We start from the raw sequence: 22,230 nt of genomic DNA on the forward strand, positions 1-22,230 counted from the left end.
TGGCACTTGTGCTTTTACCTTGACTATCTCTATTTTAACTTCTGGATTCTATAATTCATCAACACTGACCAATATAGGATTTGAACTTAATTTTGCTACTAGTGATGATTGGTCAAGGATTTCTAAATCCTCTGCAGTTAATGGATTGATGGTTGGAATGAGGAGGACTAGGAGGAGATACCTGTGTGTCTTGCATACTTTGATCTTGTGGCTCAGCTATATTTTTCTCTTCCTCTTTCTCCTCTGTATGTTCTTTTTCTTCCTTTTCTTCTTTACTCTTCTTCTCCACTTGTTCCTTCTCTTTTTCTTTGGTTCCTGACATCTTCTTTTCCCTTGTCTTGGCACTTGCCTCTGCCTTATATTCTTCATTATACACATCTTCTATTTTCTTGTAAACTATTTTCCACAATCTTGTAGATTTAGTAACTACCTCTTGAATTTTATTCTGCAATATGTTAAATGCTCTATGCTTGGGAGTAAATCTATTATTATGCCTTTTTACTAAATTTTTTACTTGATCTTTAGTCAAATCAGGCAACAATCTAGCTAATGTGGACTCCCTTATCTCCTTTTCCATTTGTAAACAAAAATGCCATTTATCCTCTACAATTTTATACAATTCTTTTGGCATAGATTCATCTAATTCTAGAGGTGTGTGCTTATATTCAGCCATCATAGCATACAAAGACTCCTCTAATTTATTTTGCTCTTCTTTGGTGAGCTTAGAAAAATTTAGGTTCTTTAAACCTTTCAAATCATCATTCCTAATTTTTGAACATAATTTGTCAATATCAGTCTGAGGTTTGTGTCTTAGCACTTGAAATTGACTGTTGTCCTCTAATTCTATCTTCTCCTCATCTATTTTAGGCTGGGGAATAAATTTTCTTTTCTTGGAATCGGCAGCAGTCTTCTTTGAGTCTTTCTTCTTTCCTTTTACCTCCTCTTGGGCTTTTTGTGCTGCAGCCCTTGTGGTAGGTCTCTTTGGTGCAGGAGCAGCTACTTTCTTCCCCTTGGATTGAGAAGCAGGAGGAGTTGTGGCTTTTCTTTTAACTGGTTCTTCCTCAGCTTCTTCTTCCTCAACACTTTCCTCTTTATCTTCTCCTAACCCTTGAGTTAGACCTTGAGATTTATCTCCCTCTTCTTCAATGTCTTCTCACCATTAGACCTTGAGATTTATCTCACCATTTTTTCTTTCTTTTTTACTGCAGAAGCAGTCTTCAAATCTGTTATCACCCTTGATTTGACAACATCATAGGTTCCAAAATTTTTTGCACTTTTATCAGCTTCTTCTACAAGTAGGGCTATTATTACTGCAGAAGCTTGATCAATATCAAGTTCATAACCTAGTGGCCTAAGCCATCTTACTCTAGGCATAACTGCTTGTATGTAGGTATAATCTATATCTACAAGAAAACAAATGTCCTTTTCATATTTCTCAGTCAATGAGACTGGAATCCTCATTCTTTGTTTCATGGACTTTTTGAAGTCCTCAAAGTAACTAGTCATTTGGGCATCAAAATTTTCACCCATCTATTCAATGTATCCATTGATTTGTTCAACAATTGTTTTTATCTAGACTCCATCTTACCTTGCCCATAGAAGGGAATTCTTTCATCAAATAGAAAAACATGCACATCAAAACTGATCCAAATTTGCATTGAGCTCCCTTGCTCTTCCTTATAGCTCCCAGATTTTCATTAATCTATTGAAACATGACCTCTACTAGATCATAAGTGTGGTCCTTTTTTATTATCTTGTATGCAACATAAATTGCTATACAAGGTACACTGTTTAACCTGCTTGATTGATAGAATTTGTGTGAAATGATTCTCATAGCAAAATCTAGTAGGGGATCTGTGACTATGTTGATAGTCATTCCTCTATTGTTCCATTTAGCACCTGTATTTTTCTCTATTACTTCCCTTTTGTCACTTCACAGGGTCTTTGGTCGATCTAGCATTGGAATACCAGTAACCCTATGAACAATTTTCTTGGTGAATTTTGCTAGCCCTGACTCTAACCAAAAAGCTCCATCGTGTATTCTGCTCAAAACTATCCGTACCCATTCAGTTTTGAAAACAATAGAAAATGCTAGGGTTTTGGTTAATCCTTTTCTTTCTATTATTGAGAACTCATCTTTCAGTCTTTTGTTCTCACATATTTTTTCATATGCATTATAGATTTCTAAATCTCCTATGGCTCCAATTTTGCAGTTATAACATCTGTGAACATCTTGGACCATAACAACTTTATCCGAAATAACTGATAATGCACATGCAGGATCATTCTTATATGCTACTTCTGGAATGGGCTTAAATTCAGGTTGTTTAACTTCATTGCTGACCAACTGTATCTCATGACTCTCTCTACCCTTAGTGGTTCCTTACCCAGATGCCATTTTTTTCCAAACTAGGGTTTACAATTTAAACAAGTTTATAAGTTCTATGTAGCTCGACACTTAAGTAAAATACCTCAAATCAATGAAACTTGTCTTGAATCGTTGTTGAAATCTTCACAAATGGCTTTTGAGCTAATCTTGATCTTCTCCACTCTTCTCAGCTTTGCTTCTCATTTGAATGGTGGGAAAATGATCAAAAATTGGATTTATGTACCCTTCAAAATAGAGTAATTAATGCTTAGTGCACTGCCAACTGTCTACTCAGCACCTGAAAGGTTTCAACATGACTCGGCTCCCATTGTATTTCACTTTGCTTGGCATCAACTATCAACTTGGTCACTGTTAGCAACTCGGCACCTAAAGACAACATTGACAGATCTTGCAAAGTTCTCAGTTTTGACTTGGTATCTTTGCTTATGCTGATTTCTTCTTTGTAGTTCTTCTATGTCTTGGGACTGATTTATGATGTAACTTGGTTTATCAATCCCATACACTTATTCTTTCTTAATTTGATGAAGTATGATCACTTGACCTATTAGGTGAAAGTGATCTCTACACTTGATGTGTTATACTCATCTTTCTTCTTCCATGTCTTATTCATTTCACTTCTGATATGTCCAACATCTATTTTTGCTTTCCATTGCTGAACTCAGAACTCGATGCCTTTGACCTTGTTGGGAAATTCCTACTGACATGACCAGTTTTTAAGAAACTGAAACATGTAGTTTGACTCAACCATCTTTTTTAGTTCCCTCTAAAATGTGTTCTTATGCAATTCTATGGTATATGTCCATATTCTTGACAATAGTGACAACTGTACCTGGTGTTGTAATTCCAAAATTCATGAGTTGATGTTTTTGCTAGTTGATTTAATGTCCACATAGGCTTTGATCTATATTCAAAAGCTCTATGACCATACTTTTTGCAATTATAACAATGTCCATCAAATCTTGATGTCTTAGTAGTTTTGGTTTTGCATTCATATGCTTGATGACCTTGCTTCTTGAATTTATGAAAATGGTTTATACTTTTGGGTTTATCATACTGATGGGCATTCTTGCTTCTACATACATTAGATGTATGTCCTTTCTTTCCACAGAAATGACATGTAGGTTTAACATCTTTACCTTTATCACTTCTTTGTTCTGCACTCTTTGATGATTCTCCAACTTCAATGTTGTTGTATCCAAGTCCTAATGTATCATGGATTGATCTTGGGGATTTTAGTATTTGCTCAAAATATTTGATGGCTTCACTTGACTTGTTGAGATTCTCTGCCACCTCTCTTTCTCTATTCAATTCATTCTGCATTTGTTCATTCTGCATCTTCAAAGTAGAGATCTCAATATCTTTCACATTGAGTTCATGATGAAGGTTCATCATTTGAGCAAGTGTATCCATCTGCATGTTTGAGATCCTTGTCAGTTCAGTACATTTTTATTCAAGTCTGTTTGCAAGATTTCTTTTGTCATTTTCCATCATAACCTTATCATCAACTGCTCTTTTCTTTTGTTCAGTAATTTCACATATCATTATGGCTTGTGATTCATGTTCCATCTTGAGAGATCTTATCTCCTCTATTTGAGCTTTATTTTTCTCCATCAGTTCTGCTATTGCTGCATCAAACTCTTTAGTGTCTCCATTGGAAAATATGTTGGTGGTAACAATCTCTTTGCAATTTATCTCATTTTTGGCTATGGCTAGATCCTTCCTTTTTTTTAATGAATTTCTCAACTTGTTTCTAAATTCCTCCAAGCTATGTAGAGAAAGTTGCACATCTATCACCTAATTTTAAATCATCTTTCCAAGTTTGAAAGCTTCCATCTTTAGATCTTTTCCTCCAAGCTATTAGGCTTTTCCTTGTGAGAACTTGGATTAGCTCTGATACCAATTGTTGGAATATTCAAATATGGAAAGGGTACTTATGAGAGTGGGGGGGGGGGGGGGGGGGGGGGTGGGTGAATCATAAGTATCATATTTTAGCCAATAAAACTTTTAACTAAAAGTAAATTGCATGCATGTAAATACATCAAGTAAACATGAAATTTAACACATGCATCAACAAATCATAACATTGGAATTTGGTAACCCAGAAACCCTCTAGGAATAAGAAGGTAAAATTGGGGTGGGGATGGTACCCACAAAAATTACTGCAGCAATATTGTTCAACCACTTCTGATGGTCTACCTTGTTAAAGGCCTGCCCTGTTAAAGGCTTTACAGTGTATCAATAGTGACCTGGTTAAAGGCTTTACAAACACTTAACATGAAGTGTCACCCTATTTGATCTAATTAGGATCTAGGACTATTATAGAGGAATGCTAATTGATTACATAAAGTTAATTTAAACCTTTAATGAATCAAATTAACGTAATTGAAATAAGAGAATAACAAGATTAAGCTGTCAAAAGTGAAATTGGGAGAAAGAAGACGCAAATAATTTGATCTCAGAGTTCATCCGTATGGACTACGTCTTGGGGTCCTACTCCAATAGGAGGACCGATCCGATTATCTCCAAAAATCAGGTACAAATGTTTACAAAATTAATCACTCCTTTGAAGTACAATAGCATTACGCTATTTCAAAGTACAGGAATGAGCACTTCAAAAATCTCCCTTATACTCAACACTTGGACGTTCTCTCCTTTTTTTGAATGCCCTTAAGAGTCTCCTAAACCCCCTTTTTATACATGAAATTAGCCAAAATAAGGCTATAACAAAATGATATAATATTAGACCTTTCAATTAATTCCTCCCTTCGAATTAACCTTTAGCCATTTTTGAAAGATTTGGCTTATGTTAATTTTGGGGTCAAAATAGATAATAACCTTATTTTACTAAGGTTGGGCCATTAGTTTAAAGGATAAATTAAAACTGTGCTAGATATATCTCAAAGTGCCAAAATAGCGCATTGGCAGTTAAATGTTTTGGAAGAGGCACCAGTCGGGGGTTCCAACCCCACCGACGACCTCGTTTCCCTCCAATTTTTTGTGGGAATGGGTTATATCTAATGTGTGCTAGATATATACTGAAATGAAGCAATGGGCCAACGGCCACCAACCAAGCTTTAGAGCTAGGTGGTCGCAGGTTCAAACCCCCCGACCATCAACTATATTTTTTAATGGCATTTTAAAATTTTTTAAAAATATATATATATTTTAATGCCACACAACCTTGGACTTCAATCAAGCACCATTTTCACATATGATCTCTGTTTTTGACAAAACGAATGTTGTTGGAGAGCTCTTGACGAGACCTTCGATTTGATACTGAATTTGACCAACCTTTGACTGGTTATAACTTTTGTGTACAGACTCCTTTCTCACCCGTTCAAATTGCATTGGGTCCAAAATTTCAAGGAGTTTAATCTGATGCTGATTGTTGGAATTTTGGAGATACTTGAATTTTTGACAAAAATATCTCCTCGGATCAAGCCTCCCCACTGAGAAGCTTTCGAACCACCGAAAGTTTTAATTACTCAAAAAGCAGGTGAGGGTAGTTTTCTCTCACTTTACTAATCTCCATCCATTTTTCCTTTCTTGGATGCATTCCCTTCAATCCCACTCAGATGTATTCAACTGGTCCTCTTCGTGAAGTTCTGACATTCCTATCTAGGATAACATCTTCTGGCAATTCTAACATATACTCTGGTGAAAGATCATCAATTGATGGAACCTGAACACTGATGTCTTCATCCAAGATCATTGGAGGTTCATATAACTTCAGATTCTCAACATTGACAATTGAGTAAATTTGCATGTATGGAGGAAGATTAAAGCAGAAAGCACTGGTACCAATATTCTCTAAGATTTCAAAAGGACCATACCTGATAGGCTTGAGCTTCCTTCCTTCACCTTGCATTCTTTCCTTGTTGACATGTAACCAAACTCTATCACCAACTTGGAATTGCTGATCAATGCAATACTTATCATGGCGAGCCTTGTATTTTGCTTAGCTCTACTCCAACTGTGCTTCTACTGCCTGATGGATTTCTTGGACCTTTTGGATGAACTTTAAAGCCTTTTCTATATCATGGCGTCCATCTACAACATCGTCCTTCCCAAAAGAAAAATCCATTGGTGTCTTAGGCAAGTAATCAAAGCAAGTCTCAAAAGGAGACCTCTTTGTAGAAGAGTGTGTCGCATGGTTGTAAGCATGCCGCACATAGTGAATACTTTCATCCCACAACTTAGGATGCTTGCTACAATAACCTCTAAGTAGATGCACAACTGTCTTGTTCACTACCTCTGTCTGTCCATCAGTTTGTGGATGGAAGGCTGTACTCTTCTTTAGCTTAGTGTCCATGAGTCCCCACAAAGATGACCAAAATTCCCCTAAGAATCGAGAATCTTGATCTAATACAATAGAAGTGGGTAACCCAAAACAAACCCATACATTTTGAAAGTACAAATGAGCTGTCAGTTCAGCAGTGACCTGCTTTTTACGAGGCATTAAAATACACATTTTTCTAAACCGATCAACTACTACATACAAATAATCATGACCCTTCCTAGACATAGGTAAACCTCCTACAAAGTCCATAGACACACTTTCCCATGGATGGGATGGTATAGGTAATGGTGTGTACAAACCCAATTTCCTATTACTTGGTTTGTTGGTTACACACATTACACATCCTTTTATATACTTAGTGATAGTTTCCTGCATATGAGGCCAGTAACAATATTTTTGCAATTGAGCTAATGTCTTACTTACCCCAAAATGCCCTGCAATCAAAGAAGTGTGTGCTTCATGAATTACATGTGCATGTTCATCTTTAGGAATGTATAATTTTCCCAAGTGGTACAACAAATTATCCTGCAAATAGTAATCTTTCTCTTCCACATGTTTACCCTGGATTAAAGCTGTATAGATATCCTTAAAGTTCTCATCATTAGCATATTGTTCTTGAAAACTTCCATGAACCATAAAACATTTTGAAGGATTATCAAAGCATTCTGAACAGGAGGTCTAGACAACATATCTGCTACTTTGTTATTGGAACCCTTCTTATACTTAATCACCAAATGAAATTGTTGTAGAAAACCCATCCACCTAAAGTGCCTACTTTGTTTCAACTTAGATTGTGAGTGCAACTATTGCAGTGGCTGGTGATCAGTGTGGATTACAGTTTCTTTTCCCATTAAGTAATGTTTCCATTTTTTAACACTTTGAACTAAAGCATAAAGTTCTTTATCATACGTAGGATAGTTACTTATTGCTCCTAAAAAAGTTTTAGAGTGGTAGTAGACTACTTTACCTCCTTGCATGAGTACAGCTCCCATGGCAAACCCACTCACATCTGTCTCAATCTTAAATGGTTGATGTAAATCAGGTAGAGCTAATATTGGTGCAGTGCTCAACTTTTCCTTTAAAGTGTCAAAAGCCTTTTGTTGTGGACCTCCCCACTGAAAAGTTGCCTTGGTACTGGTCAATGCATGTAATGATGATGCAATAAAAGAGAAGTTTTCAATGAACTTCCTCCAGTATTGCACTGCACCTAAGAAACTCCTGACTTCTGTAATAATCCTAGATCCCAATGTTTTTTTTTTCTTAGTATATCAAATACTTTCTTTACATGAATTACATGATCATCCCAAGACTTACTAAATGCAAGAATATCATCTAAATAGACTATGAAAAAGTCATCAATAAAGGGATGAAAGACATCATTCATGACTCTCATGAATGTAGCTGGTGCATTACAAAGCCCAAATGACATAACCAACCACTCATAAAGTCCTTGTTTTGTCTTAAAAGCAGTTTTGCAAATATCACTTTCTGCAATTCTTATTTGATGATATCCACTACGTAAGTCTAGCTTAGTGAAATAAATTACATGTTTCAACTGTTCAAGTAAATCATCAATTCTAGGAAGAGGGTACCTGTTCTTTACCATTATCTTGTTCAGAGCCCTATAGTCAATGCACATTCTCCAAGTCCCATCTTTCTTTGGAACCAACACAATAGGAGAACCACAAGGAGAAGTACTAGGATAGATAACTCCTTTCTCAATGAGCTCCTGAACTTGTTTTTTTATTTCTTCATTCTGCAAGACTGATAAATGGTACATGCCGATATTAGGAAGTGGTGCATCTTGCGGCAACTGAATCTCATGTTGTATCTCTCTCTTAGGAGGCAATCCTTTCGGTTCCTGAAACAAGTCATCGTAGGCGGAAACAACATTGATCATTTCAGCCTTATGTTTTGGATCACATCACTTAAATGCCTTAGATGTTTCATCTTCTTTGGCTTTTACAAGCATTAAAAAAAAGTTCTTACTAGAGTTGACTAACCTTTTCATTTGACCAGCATTGACTAATGCTAGATTAGTCTTAGCCTTATGTGCCTGTACAATGTATTCAATATTTCCTTTAAACAAATGATACTTATTTTCTCCCCTATAGAAGATAGCCTGTCGATCATACAAATAGGGACTCCCAAGTACAAGACCACAAATATCTAAAGGGACCACATCAGCTTCTACCTCATCCACAAAGTTTGCAGTGATAGTGAATCTTAACTTGCATTGTTTAGTTACTTGTAACTATGCATCATTGCAAACCCATCCAAAAGGGTATGGTTTTGGATGAGGTGTTGTAGTCAAATTAAGCTTTTTAACAACTTCTTCAGATATCAAATTAACTTGAGAACTTGTATCAAATAATGTATCAACCTTAGTATGCTTGATAACAACTCAAATGTGAAATAATTCATTCCTTTGCTTATCATTCTTAGGAGAAGATTCTTTACTTGTACTTGCACTTATACTAGAAGAACTTGTAGCTGATGAAAGAGATATACCTTTTCCTTTACCTTGAATCTTGGTAACAACAATCTTTGTCTCATCTCTGGAGTCAGATCCAAGATCTTGTTGAGTTATAGTAGCAGTCTTTTGTTTGCCTTTGTTTCCACCATATCGCTTTGGCCTCTTTTTAGGATGCAGCTTCCAGCACTTAGAATCATCATGCCCTTCTTTCTTGCAATGTGAGCATGTGGGTTTCTCACCCTCTTTCTTTACTGTTGCTATCTTTTTACCCTTTCCTTTGCCTTTGGACTTTTCCTCAGACTTAGATGATTTTTCATCAAACTTATCAATGAAAGTGCCCTTACCCCTTGATTCTAAATATGTTGCTTGGACACATACTTCATCCAAATTACAAGGATTTAGGATGAGAATAGAATGCCTTAGGTAAGAATGAATACCACCTATGTACTTGAGTAAAGTGTCCTAGGTATATAATGGGACATTTAATGAAATAGCCTTTTTATGAAATTCATGGGTGTAATCCTGGATAGACTGACCTTTCCCTTGCCTAAAATTTTGCCAGTTCATCATTAACTATTGCATATGGCCTAAGGGGTAGAATTGCTTCTTTAAAGCAGTAACAAATTTTGACCAAGACAAATTAAACTTACCATGCTGTGAAGTTTCATCCCGAGACCTACTCTCCCACCAAGTTAAGGCTACACCACCTAATCGAAGAGTGGCTAACTGAATTCTATCAACATCATCTACAAAGTTTTGAACTCTACAATAGACTTCTACTTGCTGAATCCAATCATCTATTTTTTCGTCATTTAACTCCCCACAATATTTTGGCAAGTCAAACTTTACATCCAACTTGATTCAAGGCTTATGTCCACCCTTAAAAATATTAGAAGATTCAGAATGGGTAGAAGAAGGAGAAGAGGGGGGAGAAGAAGATGAGGGAGAAGAAGGAGAAGATGGAGGTGTCTTTGGTAGATCATGATCATTGCCTTTCTTTTTCCCTTTCTCCTTTCGAGCTACATGTCTTCGCATCTTCTCTTCTCTTTCTTGTACCAAAACTTCTACCATTGTCTTCAAATTTTGAAGAGTCTTCTGAATACTCTTACCTTGAAAAGCTTGTCCACCTTCGTCTACCATTTGTGATGATGGTTTAGTCCTTCATTTTCCAATCTCAAGATTGTATTCCTCAAGCTTTCCTTCACATTTCTCAATCCTGGATCTTGTTAGCATTCAAATTTGCAATACTAGTCCAACAAAAGCTTTGATACCAAATTTGATCTAATTAGGATCTAGGACTATTACAGAGGAATGCTAACTGATTACATAAAGTTAATTTAAACCTTTAATGAATCAAATTAACATAATTGAAATAAGAGAATAACAAGATTAAGCTGTCAAAAGAGAAATTGGGAGAAAGAAGATGCAAATAATTTGATCTCGAAGATCATCCATATGGGCTACATCTCTGGGTCCTGCTCCAATAGGGGGACTGATCCGATTATCTCCAAAAATTAGGTACAAATGTTTACAAAATCAATCACTCCTTTGAATTACAATAGCATTACACTATTTCAAAGTACAAGAATGAGCACTTCAAAAATCTCCCTTATACTCAGCACTTGGACGTTCTCTCCTTTTTTCTAAATGCCCTTAAGAGTCTCCTAAACCCCCTTTTTATACATGAAATTAGACAAAATAAGGCTATAACAAAATGATATAATATTAGACCCTTCAATTAATTCCTCCCTTCGAATTAACCTTTAGCCATTTTTGAAAGATTTGGCTTATGTTAATTTTGGGGTCAAAATAGATAATAACCTTATTTTACTAAGGTTAGGCCATCAGTTTAAAGGATAAATTAAAACTGCACTAAATATATCTTAAAGAACCAAAATAGCACATTGGCAGTTAAACGTTTTGGAAGAGGTGTCAGTCAGGGGTTCCAACCCTGCCAGTGGCCTCATTTCCCTCCAATTTTCAGCGAATATGGGTTATATCTAATGTGTGCCAGATTGAAATGAAGCAATGGGCCAACGGCCACCAACCAAGCTTTAGAGCTGAGTGGTCGCAGGTTCAAACCCCCCATGACCATCAACTATATTTTTGAATGGCATTTTAAATTTTAAAATATATATATATATATATATTTTAATGCCACACCACCTCAGACTTCAATCGGGCGCCATTTTCACATACGATCTCCGTTTTTGACAAAATGAACGTCGTTGGAGAGCTCTTGATGAGACCTTCAATTTGATACCAAATTTGACCAACCTTTGACTAGTCGTAACTTTTGTGTATGGACTCCTTTCTCGCCCATTCAAATTGCGTTGGGTCTAGAATTTCAAGGAGTTTAATCTAATACTGATTGTTGGAGTTTTGGAGATACTTGAATTTTTGACAAAAATATCCCCACGGATCACTGTTAAAGGATTTTAATCACCTAATTAAAGGATCTACAAAATAGTTGTTAAGCTAACCCATCACCATAGGATTTTCATTCTAATATAATTGCTAGAAAGTATTAGGTATAATGAACCTGATAGATTACAATCCTTGATTGCTAAATGCAGGCACCTTTTTCGCTTTCTCTGATCTTGATCCTTTTGTGATCTAATAACCCTCACTTCTGAAAATAGTTTTCCTTGTGCACCCTTGTATGTCCATTCACATCTCTTTACAATGAAATTTCAACTTCCTTATAAAGACTTCAAAGACTTAGGGTTAGATATGGATCTACGATCCATATTGAATCTCAATTTCTCGCTCAATACTTGTCTTTTATTGATTGGTTGCATGCCTTTATCATTTTTCTTATTGGCTGCATGTAGATTGCATAGGAAAAATAAAAGATTCGATCTCATCATTAAATCCTTCATGATTTTCTTTATGTCAGTTGCAAAAATTGTTTGCATCATAGTTTGTGCAATTTCAAAATTTTATGTTGATATTCTGTGTTACTCGGCTCCTAAAGCTTTACTGATGCTCAGCACATGCTATTTCTTGGATAGCTCAGCACCTAAACAAAACTATATCACTCAACACCTGTTAACACTCGACACTTGTTACACTCAGCACTTGTTAACACTCGGCAATTGTTACACTCGTCACCTACTATTACTTGGCACTTGATATAGCTTGGCACTTCATCTTACTCAACACTTACTCTTGATCTTGGTTAAGTGTATTGACACTCAGTTGTCAAATTTATTCTTTAAGGTAACAACATATTTAATTATTTTGAATGTAAATTTATATTTTCTATCTAATCTCAAAGTTTTCTCCTTGTCAATGTTAAGGGGTAGTGATTCCTAGAGATGGACAAGGGAAATCACTGGAGCACAACAATCCCCTTCTTCTAAATTAATCTCATTATATGACTAGCCTTATGACTACATATTTGATCAATAAACCAACAATATTTAAATGTTATAAAATGACTATGCACATTTTGATTTCTTTTTGCACATTTGTTCAATAATGTTATAATTAGAGCATAATTCATTCCCTTAAATACAATACAAAGGATCAATCTATCAATAAATAAATCTAATAGTTACACTAAAGGTATTCTTTATATGAAAGGAGCAACCCTCTTTTTAAGATCAATGGTGGAAACGTAAACCACAAAGATGCAACAAGATTGAATCTCTCTCTCTCTCTCTCTCTCTCTCTCACACACACACACACACACACACACACACACACACACACACACACACACACACACACACACACACACACACACATTCCTATCTATCTCTATTTTCCTATTCCTTCAACACTCTCTACCCTAACTCTCTTTGTCTCTCTTATATATCTTCTTACCTTTATCTTTATCTTTCTAAAAGAAAAATGTATTTCATTATCTCCCTCTCTATATATTAATCTCTTCAAAAAAATTTCTCTATTGTGTTTTACTATATATCCCTCCTCCTTCTCTCTCCACCCCTTTTCTTCCTTTTACCTCTCACTTTTTAATCCCAATCTCTTCCTCTCCCTCCCCCTCTCCCCTTCCCCACTATTTTGCATCTATTACAAACATGACATGAGCTTGTGAAAAGAACACCTTAATCAAATTTTTGATTGAAATTTTATTTCAATAATGCTTGGATTGCTATTAATTTGAAGCTATGAAATTTCTTTGGAAACATTAAAATCATACCAAATAATTCACTATATCTCTTCAATGTACCCATTGCTAGCATATAAATTACTCTATTTATTATAATAAAAATGGTCCATGAAAAAAATTCCAAAATTTCTCTCCAAATTTTACCAAAAAGTTATCATTTCATAATATGTTTGAATCTAAAGACATTTAAACAATAACAAGAAGCAAGGATAAAATTTAATCTGTTATGATATAACATATTACACAATTTTATAATGTGAAAAGAGTCAACTCACAACATGTGTCAAATTTTATATGACATTCCATTCAAAGACCAAATAACCAAAATTCTATTTTTTTCCCCTTTTTTTTTCTTTATTAAATGAGTATACAGTTAGTAATAATCACACTTGACTTTTACATACATCCATAGTTATTTGGAGGAATGAAAAATCTATTCATCACACAAAGTCTTAATTCCATTTTTTTATGAGGAAAAATGTCACTCTACAATGAAGTATTTTTTGTTGAAGATTGTAGCCATAATAGAGATCTTTATCTCTATTTTTTCTATATATTATATTTAAAATAATGTCTACAAATTATGTTTACAATTGGAAAATAAAAATCTATTATAATATTTAAGATCATTTATATTAAGGGATGTGTGTCATGTGAACATTCATGAATTAGAAATATGAAGAGTCTTGTATTTGGACATTGCAGAGACCTTTAGTTGTGATATGAAAAGTGTTTCAATTACACATGCACCCACACATACACACACAAATGATTGCCTTGTGTGAAGGTGAATTGTGTCAAGTGAAAGTATTGTATTGGAATAGTTTATTATATTAATAAGAAGTATTTTTTTGGTGTGGCTAGGTTTTCCCTTTAAGTTGAAGGGTTTTCTCAAGATAAAGTCATTGTGTCTCTTGTACCCATTTCTTTCTACTTTTATTTATTGTTTCTATCATTATTTCTAGGAATATCTTTACCATGGTATCAAAGTAGGTTAGATAATGACATATAAAGATTCCTATCATTATCTTTCTTGTCTCCAGAAATCTTAATTGCCTCTACAGATTAAATTTTTTAAGATTTATGTATGGAGTATTGCATGAATGTCTTTATTATTTAACAAGTTAAATCTCTATTGTTTGAGCCTTTTGTTTAGACTTGTCTCCACTTATATATGAGTAGCTTTCTATGTTTTATTGGAGTTGATTGTTAAATGGAAGGACCAAATATTATTGGTTAGACCATTCTGTATGGTCTATATTGAAACCTTCCCATGAATATTCATTTAGGCTCAAACTTGATTCTTAATGATTATTGCAATGTTTTGAATGTGTTTCAATTTAGGACTTCAATGAGAAATATAAGGATGTCATATCTCTTGGTAGTGTTTTCACATTTATTTCTTCTGCTAGCAAAATCCCAATGTGATTCATTCTTGGTGAAGTATAGTTGTGTCAAATATATCCATATACAAGCCACATTAGTAGAAGATAATGTGAAAAAATATATTAGTGATGATGTTTTAGTGGTGACAACAACTGCATACTCAAGCCAACTCATATCTTTCAAAAACCCAAGGATTCTTGAATGAAGGACATTTATGAATGTACATGTGCATTTAATATATATATGTGTTGACTAAATCATTGTCCTTTTGCATATCATTTTGTTGGGTGACAAATTCTCACAAGTTTTGTCCCATCACCATGAAGCATTATAAAGATGTTAATTCATTTAAATGAGACGAATGAACCAAAGTGTTGATGTATAAAATAATATTCTTGTTTCTTAAATGACTATAGATTTTTCAAAGCATGCCATTCAAAGCTCAACATCTATGTTATTGTGATGATGGAGTAGAGATGGGAATTTATCTTGCAAATGTTTTAGTATTTAAGGCTATGAAAAATAATGCAATGATAGATTAGACTTAAGGACGTTTCTTCTAAAGATCCAGTGAGGAAGCTTGAGGTAGACTTATTATTTTGAGAAGATGAGAAGACCATAGAAAACTTAACATTTACCATAATAATGCAAATGAAGCAGTATATAGTGTCGAATGGAAATATTTTAGGTAGTTATGTGTTTTTGAAGCCCAAAAAATGGAGAAGGATCAAATTTACTAGAATGAATGTGTGATTAGCATGTTGGAATTTAACGTCAAGGGCCAGCTATTTGTCCTCAAGCCCCGCACCCATCTACCATGTCAGCACTACAGGCATCCATGGTCGGTAGGCATTTAATTTTGGTAGAAGAGATTTTTGAATTTGGAAATGAGAGGGAAAAATGTTTTAGGTTGGAAGACAAAAGGAATGTTTTTTCATTCATTTTTATCAAGTGAGATCAAGCAGATAAGAGAGAAGTTGCAGAGCTGAGCAGAGAATGAAGAAGGAAGGAAGTTTGTGCCTGTAGTAACACGTGGTTCCTTGTTCACTCTGTAAGTTTGTTGTTTGGATTTGTCTTGTTGAAGTAGTGATTGCTCTAGGCACCATTGTATGCAGCCATTAGAGTTGCAGGTTTAAAAGTTTATTGAAGTTTGAAGTATTATCAATTTAGGGTTATTTTAGGGTTTTTTTGGTTGAAGCCAAATGCTCCCAGATTTTATAATAGTTTAGTGAAAGATTGAATAGAAAGCAAGCAAGCATACTTGAATCTATTGATCTTCCCTTGTATGTGGCATTTGAGAAATTTGTTTGAAAGCTTAAAGCTTTGGCTCTCTGGTTTTAATGGTGAAATCATTCACATTGAAATCTCTTAAGTTATAATTTCTCAATTGGAGCCGAGCTCACTTGGCATCTATTGTTGCTGAGCATTTTCTTTGTGAGCTGAGCATACTCGGCATTTGTTGCCAAGCTCCTCTTTGTGCCAAGTTCACTCTATGCATGTTGCCTATCACTCGGCACCTTCAAGTGCCAAGCAAGTGTCAAGTAATTTCTGGCACTCGACACCTTCCTATTTCGAGCACTATTCTTCAAGTGTCGAGCAACCTGCCACTCGACACATTCACGTGCCGAGCAAAACTAGCACACAGCAATTGTGAGTGCCGAGAAAACTTTTTAGGGTTAGGGTTGTAGTTTTAAGTTTAAATTCAAATTTATATTTCTCACATGGTATCAGATCTTTGAGGCCCCACATCCATAATGAGTTAGGGCATTCATTTTCTTGGGATATTTTGACATGGTAGGAGATGCAGGAAAGATATGGCAGTAGCCATCATCATTTAATGGACAGAATTATGATACATTTGCAAAGAAGATGAAGACCATTATGGTTGGAAATAATTTGTGGGAGTTTGTGGTTAATGGATTTAATGATGTGACTGATCCAACTCAGTATGGTGCTCTCACAAATGCATAGAAGACTAATTTGAAGGAATCAAGGAGGAAGGATGCTAAGGCATTAAGTTTGATTGAAGCAGCAATGATAGAGACTATATTCCCTAAGATTGTAGTAGCAAATTATGCAAAGGAAGCATGGGATATCCTTGAGACAAACTTCAAGGGGACTGATAAAGTCCACACTGTAAAGCTACATAATATAAGGAGGGAGTTTGAGAACCTTCAAATGAAGGAGAATGAATCAGTTGTAGATTTCAGTTCAAGGACCTCCAATGTGATTAACCAATTGAAGTCAAATGGAGAAGACTATCAAGAGTAGAGGATAGTGGAAAAGATATTGAGAAGTTTACCTCATAAATATGACCATTTGGTCATGACAATAAAAGAGGCAAAAGACCTCACTATTTTGACAATAGATGAGTTGATGGGTTCTCTTCAAACCCATGAGCATAGGATCAATAGATCTACTTCTTCATCTTCCTAAGAGAAAGCATTCAAGGCTTAGACAAATCCAAGAGGAAGGGGGAGAGGAAGAAATGGCTCAGGCAGGAACTCCAGAGGCAGAGGCCGAGGAAATGGAGGACAAAGAAATGCTGTAGCAGAAAGCTTAGGAAGAGCAGATGGAGCAAGTAGCTCACAAAATACTTCAAGAGGAGGTAAGAAAAACTACAACTCAAACAAGAGTAATGTAGAATGTTACTACTATCATAAATATGTGCATTATGCAAATGAATGCTGGAAGAAGCAGAATGATCAGTCAGGACAAGAAAATGTGGCTGATGTGAACATGGGAAGTGGACCCAATGCTGTTGCCTTCATCATGTGTAATGTTGGTGAAGAAGGAAGCCCTGAGGTTTGGTACCTCAACAGTGGATGTAGCAACCACATGAGTGGAAATGAAACCTTGTTTCCATTCATTGATAAGAGTTTCAAATCAGAAATTAAGATGGGTAACAATGGAACCCTATCAGTTGTCGGCAAAGGATCTATTATGGTCCGCACCAAGAAAGGTGAGAAAAGAGAAATACAAAATGTGTATTTTGCCCTTGGTCTGAAGCACAATTTGATGAGCATTGGTCAGCTCATTCAAAATGGATACAAAGTGCTGATGGAGAATGACACGTGTGTCATTCATGAAAAAGATGGGAGCAAGAATTTACTTGCATCAGTTCAAATGAAAAAGAATAGAATGTTTCCCTTGAGGATTGAGACATGTTTCTCATCTCAAGTTTGTGCTGCACCTCCAACACAATTAGCTCTAAGGAGTGTGATCAAAGAACCCTCATGGCTATGGAACCTTAGGTATGGTCATCTTGGCTATGCTGGTTTAAATTTATTGTCAAATAAAAGAATGGTAGAAGGTTTGCCACGTGTAGGAAATTCTTGTGACAAGTGTGAGGCTTGTATTTTCGGTAAGCAACATAGGATTCCCTTTAATTCTAAAAATTCTAGGAGGGCTAGATATCCATTAGAGTTAGTGCATACCAACCTAGTCAGTCCTATGCAAGTTACTTCCATTGGGGGGAGTACTTATTTTATGACATTCATTGATGATTTCAGTCACAGGACATGGGTGTATTTCTTAAAGAATAAATTTGAAGCATTTGATAAATTTGTAGAATTTAAAGCCTAGATTGAAAAAGAATGTGGAAACTATATCAAGGTCCTTAGGTTGGATAGAGGAGGGGAGTATACCTCCAATTATTTTGTAAATTTTTGCAAGAAACATGGCATTGAGAAAGAGCTCACAGCCAACTATAACCACATTAGAATGGAGTGGCTGAAAGAAAGAACATGACCATTGTTGAAATGGCAAGGAGCATGATGAAAGAGAAAGGTCTCCCAACTAAATTTTGGGGAGAGGCTATGGCAACAGCAATTTACCTAATTAATAGGTGTCTTACAAAGGCTGTTCATGACAAAATTCCAATGGAAGCATGGTCATGAAGAAGATGGACAGTTGAACACCTAAGGGTATTGGATGTGTTGCATATGCACATGTCCCTAAAGAGAAAAGGCAAAAATTGGATGAAAAAGGTGTGAAGTGCATCTTCATAGGGTATAGCCTAGAATCAAAGGCATACAGATTATATGACCCATTGAACAACAAGATGATGCTTTCAAGAGGTGTGGAATTTCTTGAAAATCAGTCTTGGTATGGTTCAATTAATGAGTCACCAAGCACTTCTAGTAAAGTGCCAATTATAAGTGAAGAGGATGCTGATGAACAACAAGAAGAAGGAGCAAATAGAAGAAAAAGCAAGCAGATTCAGACATTGCCGAGCTCCTCTAGGCATGACCGAGTATCAGTGCCAAGTACCAGTGAAGATCGAGCTAGTTGGCAATGTAGCAGCAATGAAGATTCTAATCCCACACTCTCCTCCCTATTACCAAGAAAGACCAAGAGTCTTAGGGGGTTATACGAAGATGAAAGGTATGAAGATTATGATGAGAGTGTTAATTTTGCATTATTTTCTCATAGTGATCCAGTATATTTTGAGGAAGCTATTAAGGAGAAGAAATGGTGTAATGCCATGGATGAGGAAATACATGCCATAGAAAGGAATGAGACATGGGAGCTAACTGAATTGCCTCTAAAGAAGCAAGTGATTGGAGTGAAATGGGTCTATAAGACCAAATGCAATGCTTAAGGCAAGATTGATAGGCATAAGTCAAAGCTGGTAGTCAAGGGCTACAAATAGTAGTATGCAAGAGACTATGATGAGACATATGCCCCTATTGCAAGAATGGAAACTGTGCGTGCTATCATAGCAATTGCAGCTCAACACAAGTGGAAGGTATTTCAAATGGGTGTGAAGTCTGCCTTCCTTAATGGTGTATTGAAAGAAGAAGTATATGTGGAGTAGCCACCTAGTTATGAAGTTGTAGGTGAAGAGAATAAAGTATATAGATTGAAGAGAGCTCTTTATGGGCTCAAGTAAGCTCCAAGGGCATGGTATAGTAGGATTGACTCATATTTGATGAGCAATGGCTTTAGCAAAAGAAATCGTGAGCCCACTCTTTACATCAAGGCAGTAGATGGTAATGTATTGATTGTTGTCTTGTATGTAGATGATTTAATTTTTACTAGAAATGACAAGGCTCTAATTGGTGAGTTTAAAGAGGCCATGAAAAGTGAATTTGAAATGACAGACCTAGGTCTCCTGAAATACTTTCTAGGCATAGAAGTAAAACAAATGCATGATGGCATCTTCATCTCTCAAAAATAATATGTAGGCTAGATCTTGGAGAGATTTAAGATTCAGAATAGTAAGGCAGCCCCCACACCAACAACAATAGGTCTAAAATTGAGCAAGGAAGACTCTAGCAAGAGAGTGGATCCAACATTATACAAGAGTATGGTTGGAAGTTTAATGTATTTGACTACAACTTGGCCAGACCTAATGCATACAGTAAGTCTAATTTCCAAATTTATGGAAGCACCAAAAGATTCCCATTGGCAAGCGGGAAAAAGGATCCTAAGGTATGTGAAAGGTACCAAGGGATTTGAGATTTTGTATACTACAAATTATGATTTCAAGTTGGTTGCTTACACAGATATTGATTGGGTTGGAAGCTTAGATGATATTAAGAGCACTTCCGAATACATGTTTCATATGGGATTGGGTGCAATTTCATGGGCATCCAAGAAGCAACCTATTTTTGCTCAATCTATAACAGAGGCTGAATACATTGCAGCAGCATGTCAAGAAATTTTGCTAAGGAGGATCTTAATAGATTTGAATGAAAGGCAAGAGGATGGAACCATAATTTATTGTGACAATATCTCATCAATTGCATTATCCAAGAATCCAGTCTTCCATGGGAGAAGCAAGCATATAGAGATCAGATATCACTTCATCAGAGAGTTGGTGGAGAATGGAGATATCAAAATTGAATATTGCAAGTCTGAGCAGTAGCTAGCAAAAATTTTTACTAAGCCATTAGGCATTGAATCTTTTGTGCACCTAAGAAAGAGTCTTGGTGTAGTTGATTTGGATTAGTAGTGATGCTTGTTTGTGGGTCTCAGGACAAAAGGGGAGTGTTGGAATTTAACGTCAAGGGCCAGCTATTTGTCCTCGAGCTCCACACCCATCTACCTTATCAGCATCGTAGGCATCCATGGTCGACAGGCATTTAATTTTGGTAGGTGAGATTTTTGAATTTGGAAATGAGAGGGGAAAATGTTTTAGGTTAGAAGACAAAAGGAATGTTTCTACGCTCATTTTTATCAAGTGAGATCAAGTAGATAAGAACAAAGTTGCAGAGCTGAGCAGAGAAGGAAGAAGGAAGGAAGTTTGTGCCTGCAGTTGCATGTGGTTCATTGTTCACTCTGTAAGTTTGTTGTTTGGATTTGTCCTGTTCAAGCAGTGATTTCTCTAGGCACCATTGTATGCAGCCATTAGAGTTGTAGGTTCAAAAGTTTATTGAAGTTTGAAGTATTATCAATTTAGGGTTATTTTAGGGTTTTTCTGGTTGAAGCCGAATGCTCCCAGATTTTGTAATAGTTTAGTGAAAGATTAAATAGAAAGCAAGCAAGCATACTTGAATCTATTGATCTTCCCTTGTATGTGGCATTTGAGAAATTTGTTTGAAAGCTTAAAGCTTTGGCTCTTTGGTTTTAATGGTGAATGCATTCACATTGAAATCTCTTAAGTTATAATTTCTCAGTTGGAGCCAAGCTCACTCGGCATCTATTGTTGCCGAGCATTTCCTTTGTGAGCTGGGAATACTCAACATTTGTTGCCGAGCTACTCTTTGTGTCGAGTTTACTCAACACCTGTTGCCTATCACTCGACACCTTCAAGTGCTGAGAAAGTGCCGAGTAATTTTTGGCACTCAACACCTTCCTGTGTCGAGCACTTTTCTTCAAGTGCCAAGCAACCTGCCACTCGACACATTCACGTGCTGAGAAAAATTGACACTCAACAATTGTGAGTTCTGAGAAAACTTTTTAGGGTTAGGGTTGTAGTTTTAAGTTTAAATTTAAATTTATATTTCTCACATAGCAGAGATCCTTAGACTATAAGGAATCAGGTAATCAAGGTTTTATTTCTACTAATTTAAAAAATGAGTATCACTATCATGCTCTTAATACAAAGTGGATATTTTATAGGGCGCTAAAGATGGTAGAAAGGTAAGAATGGATCAATGATTTCTTCAGAGGGAATTTGGATTTGTGATGAAAATGGTGGGACTGGACATAGGTTTCAAGCTTCAACTAAAGGTGTCTTTCTTTATTAGTCATAGCTATTAAGGCAGGAGACATTTTTTCAAGTGCTTTTTTCTGTATTAGTTACTTCTTTTTTGGAAATTGTACAAGATGTAAAAATTATGCCATTAACTATAATGCTGATGAAATTCTAGAATTAAATGCATTTCAAAAAATTTAATCATTTTTCTTCCTATTGGTTGCTACCATTTTTTCCACTAGTCTTTTCCAATTTTTGTCTTAGAAACTTTAGACAAATAGAGATGATTATAGCTAGCAGTTTTTAGAGGTGGTAGAGTGTCAATAAAACTAGATTTCATCTGGCAATAATATTGTATAGGCCAGTAGAAGTGTCATACGCACCTTGTTTATTATTC

This window comes from Cupressus sempervirens, chromosome 5, assembly GCF_028749045.1.
Source record: "Cupressus sempervirens isolate cs-2001-9-10 chromosome 5, ASM2874904v1, whole genome shotgun sequence".
Classification (NCBI taxonomy): Eukaryota; Viridiplantae; Streptophyta; class Pinopsida; order Cupressales; family Cupressaceae; genus Cupressus; species Cupressus sempervirens.